Raw genomic sequence first — 14,075 nt, 5'->3', positions numbered from 1 at the left:
TTTTCCTCCACTTTTCTCTCTCCTTTGATTTGATAGGGCTTTTAAGAAAAACTTGCTCCTGTATTTGAAATTTAATTTGGTGTTCTTTCAGCATTTTAGGATGGATGATGGACATCATTCCACTGTGAGCCTACTCTGTTCTTTGGATTTAATTTTCAAGTTTGCAAACGTTAGTTCTTATTTCTGTGGATTCTTACCATCTTGTTTATTTTCCTCTGTGATCTATACCATCCTCTTCACAGAAAAAAAAAAAAATTTGGCTTGGGCAGTATTTACACTGTCTTTAATCAACACCCCATCCTTACCACATGGCAGACCTCCCTTCATCTTTCTGGTATAAGAAGCTTTTAGTCTTTGTGCTTTGGTTTGCAGATGGTAAGTCTGCTCGCCACGTAACAAATAAGACTGCACTCTACACTTCTTGGTTTCCAAGATACAGCTGCTTCCCCTATGTCTTTCACTCTTTGCTCATTCTTCATATATTTTTTTCCTCACTGTTAATATAATTATTTATATATATATATATACACACACACATATTATTTCTCCAGCAAGGTGTTAACACACTTCATTCTCTACTTACAGCAGAAAGTGCAGATTTATTATTATTTTTATATATATTTAAATTAAAGAAATTCTAATCCTCACGCTTGGAACTTTCATCCAATTGACAACACTAGCTAGTTTCTCAAAACTTTGTTTTTCTGAAGTACTGTATTTAACAGACCTATTTATGTTTATTCTTTCACTTATTTTCAATTTAATCAAGTTGGGATAACATTAGCTATGTTATTTTCTACAACCAGCTGCTCTATGGCATCACTACCTAACAAAGACCACCTAGAATAGCATCATATTAGTCCAGTGACTGCATAGTGATGAAATCTGCCAGCTATCACACCCTGGAATAACTGGCTCTGCTGTTATCAGTAACATTTGTTTTATACTCTATTTCTGTTCAATCAAAATTTCCCGTAATGAGACAATGCTTGAAAGTTTTGCCTTCATGCCTGAAGTTATCTGTATTAGAAATATATGTAAGAGTCCTTTAGTGGTCCTTCAGAAGACCCTTATTCACCATACTTTGCCCCAAAAGTTTGACAAATTCCACCCCACCCATGCCGTCTCTGCATTGTTACTGAGTGATGCCTTTGTACATTTGCTTTTATTTTTAGTTTTCATAACAGTCTACGCATCAGTTTAAGAGGGTTTCAGTCATACACTAGTCATCAACCATACTTTGTTATCATTGAGAGATTCAGGGTCATCCTGGGCCTTGCACTTCTATGTTTTCCTGCATGCAGTTTTTGTATATAAATACCTCAGATTGTCTTCTATGACATTGCACTTTTTTTTTTAATTACATTGTTCACATTCTTTTTATTCCCGACATCGAGACCATCCACCTCATGTTCCCACCCATGTTAATACTTATTTTTCCTGTTCGTGTTGCATCCATCATACCTTTTTCTCCCGCATGCATTCATCATTTCCTTCTTTTCAGGACCACACATGGAAATTACTTACAAGTGTCCCCCAACCTTCTTTCCTATTTTCTTGCTTGCAATACTTTTACTGGTTATACAGATATATAAATGTATATTGTCTGCATGTGATATTTTGTAGTATTGTAACATGATGTAATCATGTCATACTATATTGATATCAGCTACAGGAATCCTACTTCCAGAAAATGAACACCACACTTGCTCAGATGGAGTTCATCTACTTTTTGTGAAAAATCCTCTGTCCTCTCAAAAGATAAATGCCTTAAAACACTCCCCATAACATCAATTCTTAAGACATCTGCTACTCTTTATTGTCTTGCATACTTTCACACACCCTCTTCAGGAATGAAACTCTGTAATGGTAGCTTTTCCTTCAGACAGATTTCCCAGTTTGTGTTCTTCTCAGTGGTCTCTCCTTCCACCTTTTATCCTACAATGTAAGCTGATGCAAAGTCGTGTTTCATCTCAGAAATGACTGCATTGCCACAGATGCTAAAATGTCTTGTTTTATTAAAAAAATAAAAAATTAAAAAATGGATGCACATACTGTGCATGCATTTGCCTGGAATACAATCATTTCACCTTGAAATTATGCATCAGTAGTAATACTGATGACTTTTTATTTGTTGGCTACTTTTAAAATAGCTTCAGATAAGAAAAATATGTTTTTTTAAAAAAAGTGATAAAGTAAAAGCCTGAATTTACTTTTGAATCTGAGTACCTGAAAGAAATCTCATCAGGTCTCCTGAAGGTATTTTAGTCATTTGGAGTTAACCAATACCTGGAACTATGTAGGGAAAAAAAAAAAAAAAGAAAAAAAAACTATTCAAAGCCAGCCTACAATACAGTGTTGTGTTTAGGAAAGAAATGCAGACACTGAGTCATAGCTATCAGTTATTCATTATACAGTCAGTCAGTTATGATGTGACTCTTCCCAACATTACTCTTACTTTTGATTTACCGTATGTTACTTGACCTGGTGGATGAGACTCTGTGTTAGGTCAAGACCCTACCCACCCTAATCAGGCGAGACACTGGAGAGTCTACTGTAAGGTCATCATATGAAAAACATAAATAAGGGTAAAGAGGTTAGTGAACATACTATTAGTCAACCTAATAATTACCATGTGAGATAGGAAGAAAAGATACATAAAAATCCAGTTCTCCGCATGGATTGCAAAATGGCATAGAAAGCCTTATTGACAAAATCTAACAGAGAATGATATAATTTCTTCCCAGAGAGGAATACAGGATTTATTTATGAAGAGTGAAGGCTTTAGGAATGCCTATGCTGGTAGCTTTAGCACCTGAAGAACCAACCCTGAAACTATTATAATTTAGCATGTCTAGCTCATGAAACTGATTCAGGAGAAACTCTGTGGAAAACAACCATTACTGCAGAATCTGCTGTTTCACTGTGCTGCTTTAGCAATGTTATTGGCCTGGAGGTAACTACAGCACGTGTCCATAAACAGGTAAGACAGACATAACTCAGCACCGTAAAACTCCCCCAAATTGGTTAATATCCAAGGGAATTTGCACCCTGTGTCTACAACAAACAAACGTCCACCACTCACTGATGGTCTACAGATTTGAAGGAGAAGCGTGCAGTTGCTGCAGTCTGATGAAGCTGTGCAGCCTGCAGCCAGCACGAAGGATGAGCAACAGCTGAGTTACTGTTAATTTGGAAGAGGCATCTGAATGCCCTTTTAAATCAGAGAACAATAGCTGTGCTCAGGAATGTCTGAGAGGAACAGTAGAGACCAAGGAGGAATTCAAACAGGTTGTACACTGGTGCTATGACTACGCCCGGGGAGCGTGCCAGGCCATGAACATGTTATAAGCAAACCTCCAGGGAACAGCAAACGCAGGTCTTGGGCTCGCACACAGGAGGTGCCCCTTTCTCTGCATTTTCTATAGACAACAGTCAAAAATAGACTGGCTCCAAAGCTGGGCACATTAGGTGTTCACTGTTACACAGAACAAATCTGGGCCAGAAAATTAATAATCCAACATATCAACTGTTAATTTTATATATTTTTCTCAGCTATCTTTGTGGAATTCAAAGTTATGGATATTCCTATATTGTTCTGTAGTTTGACCCTTCTTGAACAAGGGAAAACCACAAATGCCCACATCTCCCTGTTTCACGTTAACTTAAAGATAAAAGGCAATGGTACACGACTTACTACCGAAAATCATGGTAACAATTTCAAGTAAGATTATATAAAAAAGAGTGCCAGTAGCAAATTGAATATGCTAGCAATGGCTTGGAAAAAACTACATATTTATCTGTTCTCATGAAGTCATCATTTTCTCTCTCATTTTTTGTAAGCTGCTCAATATTTATGGTTTAAAACCTATAGAAAAGCCAACAAGAACATTGCATTTACTTATTCAGAGCGTGACTGGGTTTTTAGAACCTGCTGATAAACAGCTATTCATGATAGCACTGCGAAGTCACATTACTGATAAAGGCATTCATTTCACAAGTCTCGTTTAACATCCTTTTGCTTATATACAATAATAAAGCCTATTTTTCCCTTCATTCTCCACTGATATCTATGTTCTCATGTGTTACTATCTGATTTATTCTTACCACTTCTATAGTGGTATTTTTCTTTTCTCTCCCCCCTGCTTCTTCAAAAAACACCTCTTGGTTTTATTTGCTATGTTTTTGTGTTGAACAGTGATGGTTTGATTTAGCCAGTGCTTCTGAACTCACATAGTAATGAATCTTTCAAGTCTTGGCCTTTTGTTTACATTCTTCTAAGTTCACAGTCTTCATAGCATACTGTTTCCTTAATGGTCCTGGTACTGTGCTTCTTCTGTTATTATAGTGATGAAGAGTGCTTGAGGAAGATCACTCACTGGAAGAAGCTGCTCCTCTCTTGCAACTAGTTCAGGCTCAGACAGAGCATCACAAGCTCCTGCCTTCACAGCCTGTAGCTGAGACCTCTTTCTGTTTATAATTTCTATTAATACTCTGGCATCACAGATGCCCTGATTCTACAAGGACAGCAGGTAAATTCTGCCAGAAAAACAACAGTCCAGTGTTGAGAACAGGGGATTTCCAAATCTGAGCCTAAATGCCTGGGTGGAAGACAGCCAAACACAGGGGACACAGAAGCCAGGAAAAGGTCAGAGAGGGAGCAATGCTTGCTGAAGCTGATTTTAAACAGCCAATTGAGGTATTGGCTGTGCTTTTAACATCCATTGCTACTGGATCAGAGGAACTGATGCTAGCATGGCACTGTGGGACCGAAGGAAGCAAGAAGCACCTTCCAATGATGATAAGGATCACTGTTACAAGTAGGTTTTCTGTCCTGGGGGTGGGAAGATGACAGCAGCATTTGCAGTCCTACCCTCTAGACAGTTCTGTTTGGGTAAGAAAAAAAAAAAATATCTCTATATGACCTTAATAAGAAACTTCTGCAGACATAGCCATTAGGCTTTATCATACAAGTGCTGTTCCTAGGTGGTCTGGTAGGGTCTCATTTCAGGAGCAGCTAACAGTAAATGAAACCTCATTTTGATCAAGCTCTACCTCCCAGCTGACAAACCTACAGATGGCTGAGTATTGCCTTGTCACAGCCTTCAGGCTGTCTGTGTGCCAGCAATGTAAAAAAAAAAAAAAAAACAAAACAAAAAACTGAAGGGGAAATCTGTCCTCAGGTCTGTACCTCTGTATCTCTGAGAAAAGGATGCCAACCACTGTGAGAACAGCACTGCTCTGGCTCTGCAGGTCTGCTGAATTCACTGCAACTGCTTGGGTTGTTACTGGAAGTAAATGCTTGGCAAATGCATCAGGGAAATATCTGATGCGTGAATTTGTGTTTTCTTAGATACAGGATTCCAGAGAGCAAGTCAGATAAGTTTTGGATGCTGTTGAGATGCTGACCAGGTCACAGGAGTCTGATTTATGAGGCATATTCCTATCCTCCTAAACTTTCAAAATGAAATGTTGTGAATGACTGCACAGGCATCTTATGAGTTTCCCCCAAACCCTTAGCAGACAGTGTGAATGTTTTAATTAAAGCTTTGACAGAGAAGTAGATCAGGACAACTGTATCATTTTCCTTTCGTGGCATGTTTCAGCAAGCTGATGCAGATTGCTAGGTCGATGAGATATATCAATATTATAAGACACACCATGTGTCAGGCTGAACACATTAAAGGCTGACGTTAAATTTTAACATGGGTCATGAATCACAGACTTATTCAGCCACCCAGAATTAATATCAAATGAGAAGTCTGGGTAACAAGTTTCTTTTGTTTTGGCTTTATATAAGTAGGAGGATGAGGAACATGAACAAAGGTTCATATACGAAAACAACTTGAACTCTGCTGACGTAGGAACAGTTCCAACATTCATGGTGCAGAGAAATTGACAGTTTGCACTTTATCGAAGAGCTTATCATAACTCTCTGAGAACTAAAATTTTGACAACTTGATGTTGGGGGAGCCTGTTAAGAATAAGTCCAGTAAAAAAAAAAAAAAAAGTGGATATAAAAAACACCTTTTTAAAAAAAAATGTCTCCCACATCTCCGAAAGAAAGAATAAGCAATGTTCAAACCAAAAGCTATTTTACTCAGTCCCTCTCCTTTTGACCATTTATTGGTATTCGTAGCTAAATTTTCTTAGACAGGTGTTCAACTAAAATTATTTGGGGTTAGACCTCAACCACACAACTCAGTCATGAAAACACAAACCAGTGACTTAACTCCACTGAGTAGTCTTTGACTTCACTGGTAGACCCTACAAATTGTAGTATTTACAAGGTCTTATATTTCTGTCCTTGGGATAATACATTATCATGATTCATTATTCTTTATCTGTCTTTTTATCTTCATTTCTTTTATAGCTCACCTCTGTCTAGACCAACACATAACTCCTTATAAACACAAGCTTAATCACAACCAGACATGCAAGCTCAGCTGGGCAAATATGTGATGTTCTCTAGTACTTCTCATCAGATCAAGTTTCCCTTTCTATTTCAGTAGGATGGAAATATTTTGTTCTCAGAAACAAAAGCCTTTATTTCCTCCTTATTGTAGGACACGTGTTGATGAAGTATCTCATGATGAAATTCCCTGTGGAATATTATTGAAAATACGTGCAGCAATAAGACTATTCATTCACTTTCTGCACATTTTTGGTAAGTCTGTGGTACCTCAGAACATGTGTCTGTCACTGAGGACAACACAGAAGCCTTCACAGGACTCTAACAGCTGTGCCAAAAGCAAGAGCTTTTTTGGCATCCTGAATAGCAGTAGCTCTACAATGAAAGGCCATTGTTCAAAAATGGCACAATCATTAGAAATGGTGGCACAGCAAAAGAAGCGCTGAGAGCATTGCAAACAGAGACGTAAGTAACAGGTCTATTCATAGAAGTGCTTTTCCCCGGGGAATGGAGGCTTGTGAGTGACTTCATTAACTGCTGACAGCAGACAGACTGCACTGCGCTGGGAGTGAAAGGGAAACAGTCATCAGATGGCCTCAGCCACAACTGAGGAAATGCACAGAAGAGATAACTGGCAAGTGTGGTGTTTTCTTCACTATTCAGAAAAAGTTAGTCATCCTTAAATGTAATGGTCTATTTCATTCCTTTTGGCAGAGCAATCTTTTTGTGTACAGACTCACGATTTGCACAAAGGGTTCTTCTGACAATTAAATGCACTGTTGGAAACTTCCCAAGTTGTGGAAGGTGATGTCTGAATTCCAGATGAATTGTTAATTGTAAGGAAAACCCCCAGATACCTTGGCATTTGTTACTTTCAATAGCCAGGAGAAGACACCTAGGAAGCTTTGTTATCTGTCAACGCCATGCTGTATTTGACCTCTCACACTGTGTGCAGTGGAATTTGCCTCACTGCACAGTCAGCTGAACCTGTGCTCTCTTTGGTGTCTCCAGCACATTTCTTCACAGAAACAGGGTTGTACAGACCAGATGACCTGTATCTCTAGAACTTCTCTTGACAAGCTTAAAAGCATCCACCCCTACCAAACCTACCTTGAGAGGGTGCTGTGTATTTGCTCGAAGGTGTTCTCCACACTCAAAAGACCATACTGATAGCTAAACAGTTGATAGCTGAAACACCGCATTTTCTATACATAATTACCTCCTACTTTGTTCCAAAAATAAAGATACAGAAAACAATGTCAGCTTACCTTCCATTCTCCAATACGCTTGAGCATTTTTTGGGCGCGGAGCAGACCTGTCCAACGCTGCAACAGTCTTGCGCAGCAGCTCTGCTTCCCGCTGTATCACAGGGAGCTTCTCTTTCTCTGCATGGCAGCTTTCTTGCTCCTTACCAGCCCTGCAGCTGACCTTTGTTTTTAAAAGCACACCACTGTCCTACTCCTAACTTCAATTTTCTCTGTGGACCCTCCACGCTCATTGGGTGGCTGCACTTCAACGATTAATACCTTGATTGTTGGCTTTCTTTATCAGGTTTCTCACTGTCCAAACCCTATCTCCTCTAGGAGGTTTAAAGTGAACTGGCCTAAAATGCCACCAGTCAAAAGTCCTATTCTTCCCAGAGGAAATACTGCTAGTCCTTCATAACCAAGCAGGCTATTTATAGGGATGGTGACAGTGTGTCTAACCCCATAGCACAATGAGCATGAGACAGTCCACAGAAGACGTGATGATAGAGGCTGTTCATAAAATCAAAACTGGAATTCATATGCTGTATGTCAATAGTGATTTAAGCAACCACTTTCTTGCCTCTCGCCAGGGGGAAGAAATAAAAGCCCTGTTAGCACAGGGACACACAGAACAATCTCTCTGGAATAATTAATCCATTACTTTAGAGAGTGATGTTAAGGCCATTCTGATTTTTAAATGCTTTTATTTGCTATAATCTTAATCTACTCTATTCCTGTAAATTCAGTGCTTCTGCCTCCAGCTCACTTACTTTCCGATCAGGTCACTTGTGGTTTTTGAAGGTGCGTTTTCCCATTGCACTGTAAGTTCATTGTAACAGATCAAAATTTAGGTTCTTTGACCAGGTTAGCAGAACATGCTTAGTTTGGGATGCACAAAAGAATCCCAGACAAACCCCAGACAAAATCAGAAAAAGCACTGAGGCAGAGTTACCTTGGGATATGAGCAAGAAAGCATCAGCACCAAACGGATCACAACATAGAAGAACAAACACCTTATCTCTCTTCTAACACACTAAGTGGGCACACGGAACAAAAGCACCCCAGCATATGTCTTATTTTTCTGGGCAGGGGATGAAGAGCTGGGGCAGCACTGTATGAAAAGGGAAAGCAAACAGAAAGTAAGCAGGGTGAGGTCAGGATCTATTCTGGGAACACATGGAGGAGAATTGGAAAAGCAGGAGTGAAAGATCAAGCAGGGGACATTATGTGTAACACGGCTGGGGACTGCTGTGCCCAGGACACCCTGAGGTGGACCAGCAGGGCAGCAGCCACTGGCCCCCTCACCACACCAGCCTGCCCACTGCAGGGGCAGAGGGCCCCAGAACTCCACCACAGGCCTAGGCCCCAGCTGGAGACCTCTCACCACCAGCAGTTGTGGTGTTGATGCTGCTGCTGCTTCTTCCTATCCACTATACTAAATAAAGCCAAACACCTCTCTGCTAGGCCCAAGTAGAAATGTAACAACCACCTCACCCTGCAGCCCCTTTCAGCTGATGCCCACAGGTGGGGAGAAAACAGGCCCAAGATCACTCTCTCCCTGCTGCAAGGTTTGGGGCCTGCTGGAGGTTATTTTAATACCAGTATTGCCTACACCTGCTTTTTGACAGAAACTTGCCTTGGGCCCGAGATGGCTTTGCATTGAGTACAGCTGGGGTGTGAAAGGAGAGGGGTGGAAGGCTATTTCCTCTGAGAGCATTCAGTCTGTGGAGGTGGTTCAGGTGAAAGGGAGGAGGGGAGCAAACAGCAGGCAGGAAAGCTTCAGGGAACCGTGCATGGACCCAAAATGGAGGTGATAGTAGCAGCAGTGAGGTCAGAGCGGAGTACTAAGTTACACTGTAAGAGAAAAGTGCCTTAGGACTGGATGGAAAAACTGTCAGAGAATAAATTTTGCTGAGGAGGAACAGTAACACTCGTTACCACCTATAAACCTGAATTGTGGCTTTTTATTGATACATCCCTGAGAGCTAATTAGGGCCTAAAGTTGTAAATTGGCAGCTGACTTGGAGGCCAGAACTGTCTGGAGAACATGTATGCGGAGCAAGGTGGTGGGAGGCACTTCCCTGCCCACCCCATTTCCAGCTTTTAGCCTCAGTTAGTCATACACAAACCACTAATCACCTTGGCAAGCTGTGCTTGGCGCACAGGGTCACCGAACATGCCGAACTCAAGAGCTGCTCGCAGTGACCAGGATGCATGGGATGAAGGAAGCTGGACGGAGCTGGTGCAGGCCGCTGAGATACAACATGGCTGCAGCGCATGGCATCTGCCTCGGCATCACACAAACCCACCAGCTGAGCTCTGTGGGGCAGGCTCTGATATGTGTTTATACATACTTCTGAAATACAAATCATAAAGGCCCTTTTCCTGGGCTTTTACTGTCGATGTGATACTTGGGGAGTGGCACATTAGGGAATACTATTAAGTGCCCTTGAAAACAGAATTTAAATGCCTAAAGAATGACTTTCAATTATAATTATATCACGTAGTTCATTAGAGCTGGGGTGGTGATGTTCTTTATTTTTGGTATTTTTATTTACTTAAATAAGTGTAAACTTAGTTTCTAAGTGAAACACCCAAAGTCCTCCTTTCACTAGAGTAGTCTAGCTACATTTTTAGAACATTATTTTTTTCACTTTATTTTTTTTTTTTTTTAAATCTGATGATTTGGGGAGGATAGGTATAAAAATAAACTCCAACAAGTCAGGATGCCAGACACATGCTAGGGAGGACAGAACAATCTCCATTTTCCTTAGTTTCCATATGGGGCCTAAATACCTGCAGCTCAGGTTGACAGTACATTGTTGTGGCACTTACCTTTTTTGCACCAATTTAATACAGAGGTTGCTGCAAATAATAACTGAGCTTTCTTTGTCCCTCATATGGCTTGCATTCCCCCCCACACACCTTTTTTTTTTTTTTTTGAGGAAACATTACGTAAGCAATGAAGTAAGCCAAATTTATACTCTGATACCTAGACTTGTCATCTAACAAGTGGGACTGAATCAAGGTTAAGAAACCAATGGACAGTAGCAGAATCTGTATGATTAATGGCTTGGGGACAAAGACATTTTTAAAGCCATCTCACTAGCAGCACCTGAAAATGCATTTAAGGGTGGGATGGTTTTTTGAATGATATATAAACAAAAAACTACATGCAAAGGGACAGAAGAAGACTGAGCCAATTGAGTAGAGATGGTTGAATTTTGCCTTTGATTCCTGGAGGAATATATTGCTAAGAACTATAACCGTTTGTCCTTAGATATGCACTCCAGGGAAAAATATTACTCAAGTTGTGTTACCATGATCTTTCTCTTTCCTTCATACAAGCGTGAAACAAACAAACAAAATATACAAGATCTGAGAACAGATTCATACCATGTATAATTCTGTTACTTCTGATCAGTTGTTTCTTCAGTTATCCATAAAGACCAAGTGTCATGGAAATTTTGAAGAAAAAAAAAAAAAGATGTTTGTCAAACACATGTGCTCCAATGCACAAACAATAAGTAAGACCAGAAAATACTTTTCCTGTGTTATAATGCAGACTCTCCATCCCCAGAAATTCACTGTTTTTCCTCAGAGAAAACATTTATTAGTTCTGTGCACTACCCTGAACTAGGTAAACCTCACAGCTGTAAGATCAATGGTGGCAAAACAGAGGATCTCATATACAGTGAACAAAATACATCTAAAATTACTTTTGACAAGCTCAGTGAAATCAAGTGCTGTTACTGCTTGTGACAGTCTACCTCACCAACCATATTGAATTTGCCTAGATACATCCCTGAGAGCTGAAACTGCAGATGACTGGCCCCAAAAGATCTAGGACTGGCCCCAAAAGATCTAAATCTGGAAGACCAACAAACTCCCATGTGAAAAGTTCATCAGAACATGGAAGACAAACTCACGTATAACTCCACTATGCAAAATTAAGTGATAGAATTACCTGACCATTTTCTGGGACAAATTCTTGCTGCTGTGTATTTATGTATTGAAGATAAAACTTATGGTCAGATATCTCAGGCCTGTGTTCCTGAAGATACTTAATCAAACTGTGGCTAATACTTTCTGCAATTTTTGTGTTAAATGAAGTCATATATAACTTTAGATCTTGATCAACAAATATTGCCTGCACTTGATTTGTAGATTAAAAAAGATACTGAAGCTGGTAGTGGAAGCAATTCGTATGTTATTACTTCTATTACACTACAACCTCAATCAGAAGCAGATCTTTGTGGTAGAGATTGTACAAATATAATTACTTATGATATTAATACAATTAAATTAATTTAATAAGAAATAAAATTAATTATAATTAGAACTCATTCACCAGGGACACAACAGAGGTGAGAATTCCACAGTAATAAAGGGGTGCATACAGTGTACAGAAGTTGCTAGAAAGGAAGCATGGCAGTAGGGATGGACTGAAAGCATGATCAAGTTTGTAAGTAAACAGCAGCATAGCAAAAAATGGCCTGAGGAGGTGCATTTGTGAGTTACAGGAGTCAATGAGCTTCACTTCTGCTCTTTGGTAAAGGGACTACTAAGTACTGTGCTGGGGAGAAATGCAGGCACCCTTCATTGTCTGCCCCAGACCAAGTACAATGTCATAAATCATTAGAACGGAATCTAGTATTAAATATAAGTAATTTTATCTATCACGAGCCTGAGTGAAATGCAATGCAGCTTTAATAGTCTCAAAGTATTAATAAGGAAAATATAGATCAGTCAAACTCTAGTTTTCATAACTGTTAAAACAGTTAATCCACCTAGTACCATCTAGTGAACGATTACAGGTGTTGTATGGTACTGATTTTTTGGCACAAGTTGCAGATCATTTCCGTACCACTTTAAAATTTCATTTTAAAAACATTCTTCATGCAGTAAAAAAGCTGAAAAAGCCAGAATGTGTTTAGGCTGTATAAGTGGACTATGACCTTCTTCATTTCATGTTTAAAAAAATAAAAGATATTGAAGTGATGCATAGTTACAGCAACCCTGAGAAAACAGCTAAAAGTGTAACTTCAAACATACTATTTCATAGCCAAATCAATTTCTGAAAAACCTCACAACGTAAAGGACATACCAGTAAGCCTTACATGTTATTTACACAAATTATCAAAATAAATGAACATTGACAAACTTACCTATATTTAGGAATGAATTATGTTCTGCTTCTCAGAGTCAGCTTCAGCATTTTAACAAGAAACTTACCGGAACCGTAATGTAATTATTTATAAATATATTTTTCACTAATCAGTTGAATGTATGTTTTGTATTCCTAGCTGCAAATTACAGCGATAATAGGAACAGACCTACTCTATGTGCTATGAAGCCTTTAGCCACACATTGCACTACTTACCATTCAGGACAGACCTTCCAGTTCAGAAACTGCTGAATGCATTACCGTGCCCATTGTCAAAAAACTCTGCTAGACGTATCATTTATCTCTATTGTGGTAATAAAGAGATTCCTGGCATTCTGGTATTAAGAAACCAGAAGTAATATATTAGTTTTAATTTTCCTCTGCTACTTAAAAATGAACACATATGATAGAGCACATAGTTTAGAAGACTATGAAGATAGTGTCCTATCGAATGACAGACTGTCTGGTTGATTTACATGAAGTACCAAGTGCTCATATGAGAAAAGGTTAAAATTAGATTGACGAGCAAATGTGCTACCAGACTGCTGGCTGACAAATGGCAAAGTTATGCCAATGTATTACTTATTCTGGAGGCGCCCAAGAAACAAGCAGGAGGATAGTAATTCATGTGCTAGAATACATTCACGTTTAGCATAAACAAAGAGTCCTCAGGGTCTGCAACAGGAACATATTAGCTATAAGTAATTTCTGTCAACAAATAAGTCAGTGGTAAAATTTGATTATTAGATACGGAATTTGAAAGACTTATGATTTCTTAAGTCAAGAGCAGGCTGCTGTGCTGTCATTTAAATTAGTTCAGGATAATGCCCTGTTGAATGACTACATTGTTCTTCCAATAAATTGACTATTGTGGCTATGTCCTCCTTCCTCCTACCAGTTAGACAATGCAAATACAAATTAGTCATGTAACTTTTCACCGTGGCTCTCAGACTATGGTCTGATTGTTTCTCAGTCATTGTGAGGAGTAGCCTAGTTAAGTGATGGTAATTCCTTTGTCTTTCTCCTTTCTTTTAAGCAAGTTCTCCTGCGATCCATACAGTCAGCTACATGAATCACTTCGTTTAGAAGTGTTGTCTGAGAAAAAAAAATTACTTGTCTGACTGAAGACACTTTAGTTCTTAAAATTCAGCAGCAAACATGCATCACAGCCTAACCTTTTTGCTCTGGGCACTCAGCAGATCTGAAAATAAAGCTGTATGAGAGATGGGTGCTAAAATCATCATGTCAG

At 39.3% G+C, this 14,075-nt stretch overlaps 1 protein-coding gene across 4 annotated transcripts in view; it reads right to left on the bottom strand.

Moving 5' to 3' along the window:
- Positions 1 to 13,182, bottom strand: part of ITGB6 (integrin subunit beta 6) — a 55,600-nt gene extending 42,418 nt beyond the window's left edge. The window contains exons 1-2 of one of the 4 annotated variants that reach the window (XM_066999480.1): positions 13,043 to 13,171; positions 11,056 to 11,089 (exon numbers count right to left, since the gene is read on the bottom strand). The gene's annotated coding sequence lies outside the window, so the exon portion shown is untranslated. Of the gene's footprint in view, positions 1 to 7,680; positions 11,033 to 11,055; positions 11,090 to 13,042 lie in introns of those variants that run through there. The other 3 variants (XR_010832376.1, XM_066999479.1, XM_013171306.3) reach the window with 3 other exon arrangements.
- Between the last annotated feature and the right edge of the window lie 893 nt (positions 13,183 to 14,075).

Source organism: Anser cygnoides, chromosome 6 (assembly GCF_040182565.1).
Source record: "Anser cygnoides isolate HZ-2024a breed goose chromosome 6, Taihu_goose_T2T_genome, whole genome shotgun sequence".
In the NCBI taxonomy this organism is placed as follows: domain Eukaryota; kingdom Metazoa; phylum Chordata; class Aves; order Anseriformes; family Anatidae; genus Anser; species Anser cygnoides.
Note: the sequence above shows the minus strand (reverse complement) of the source record. Positions and strands in the feature narration are given on the sequence as shown.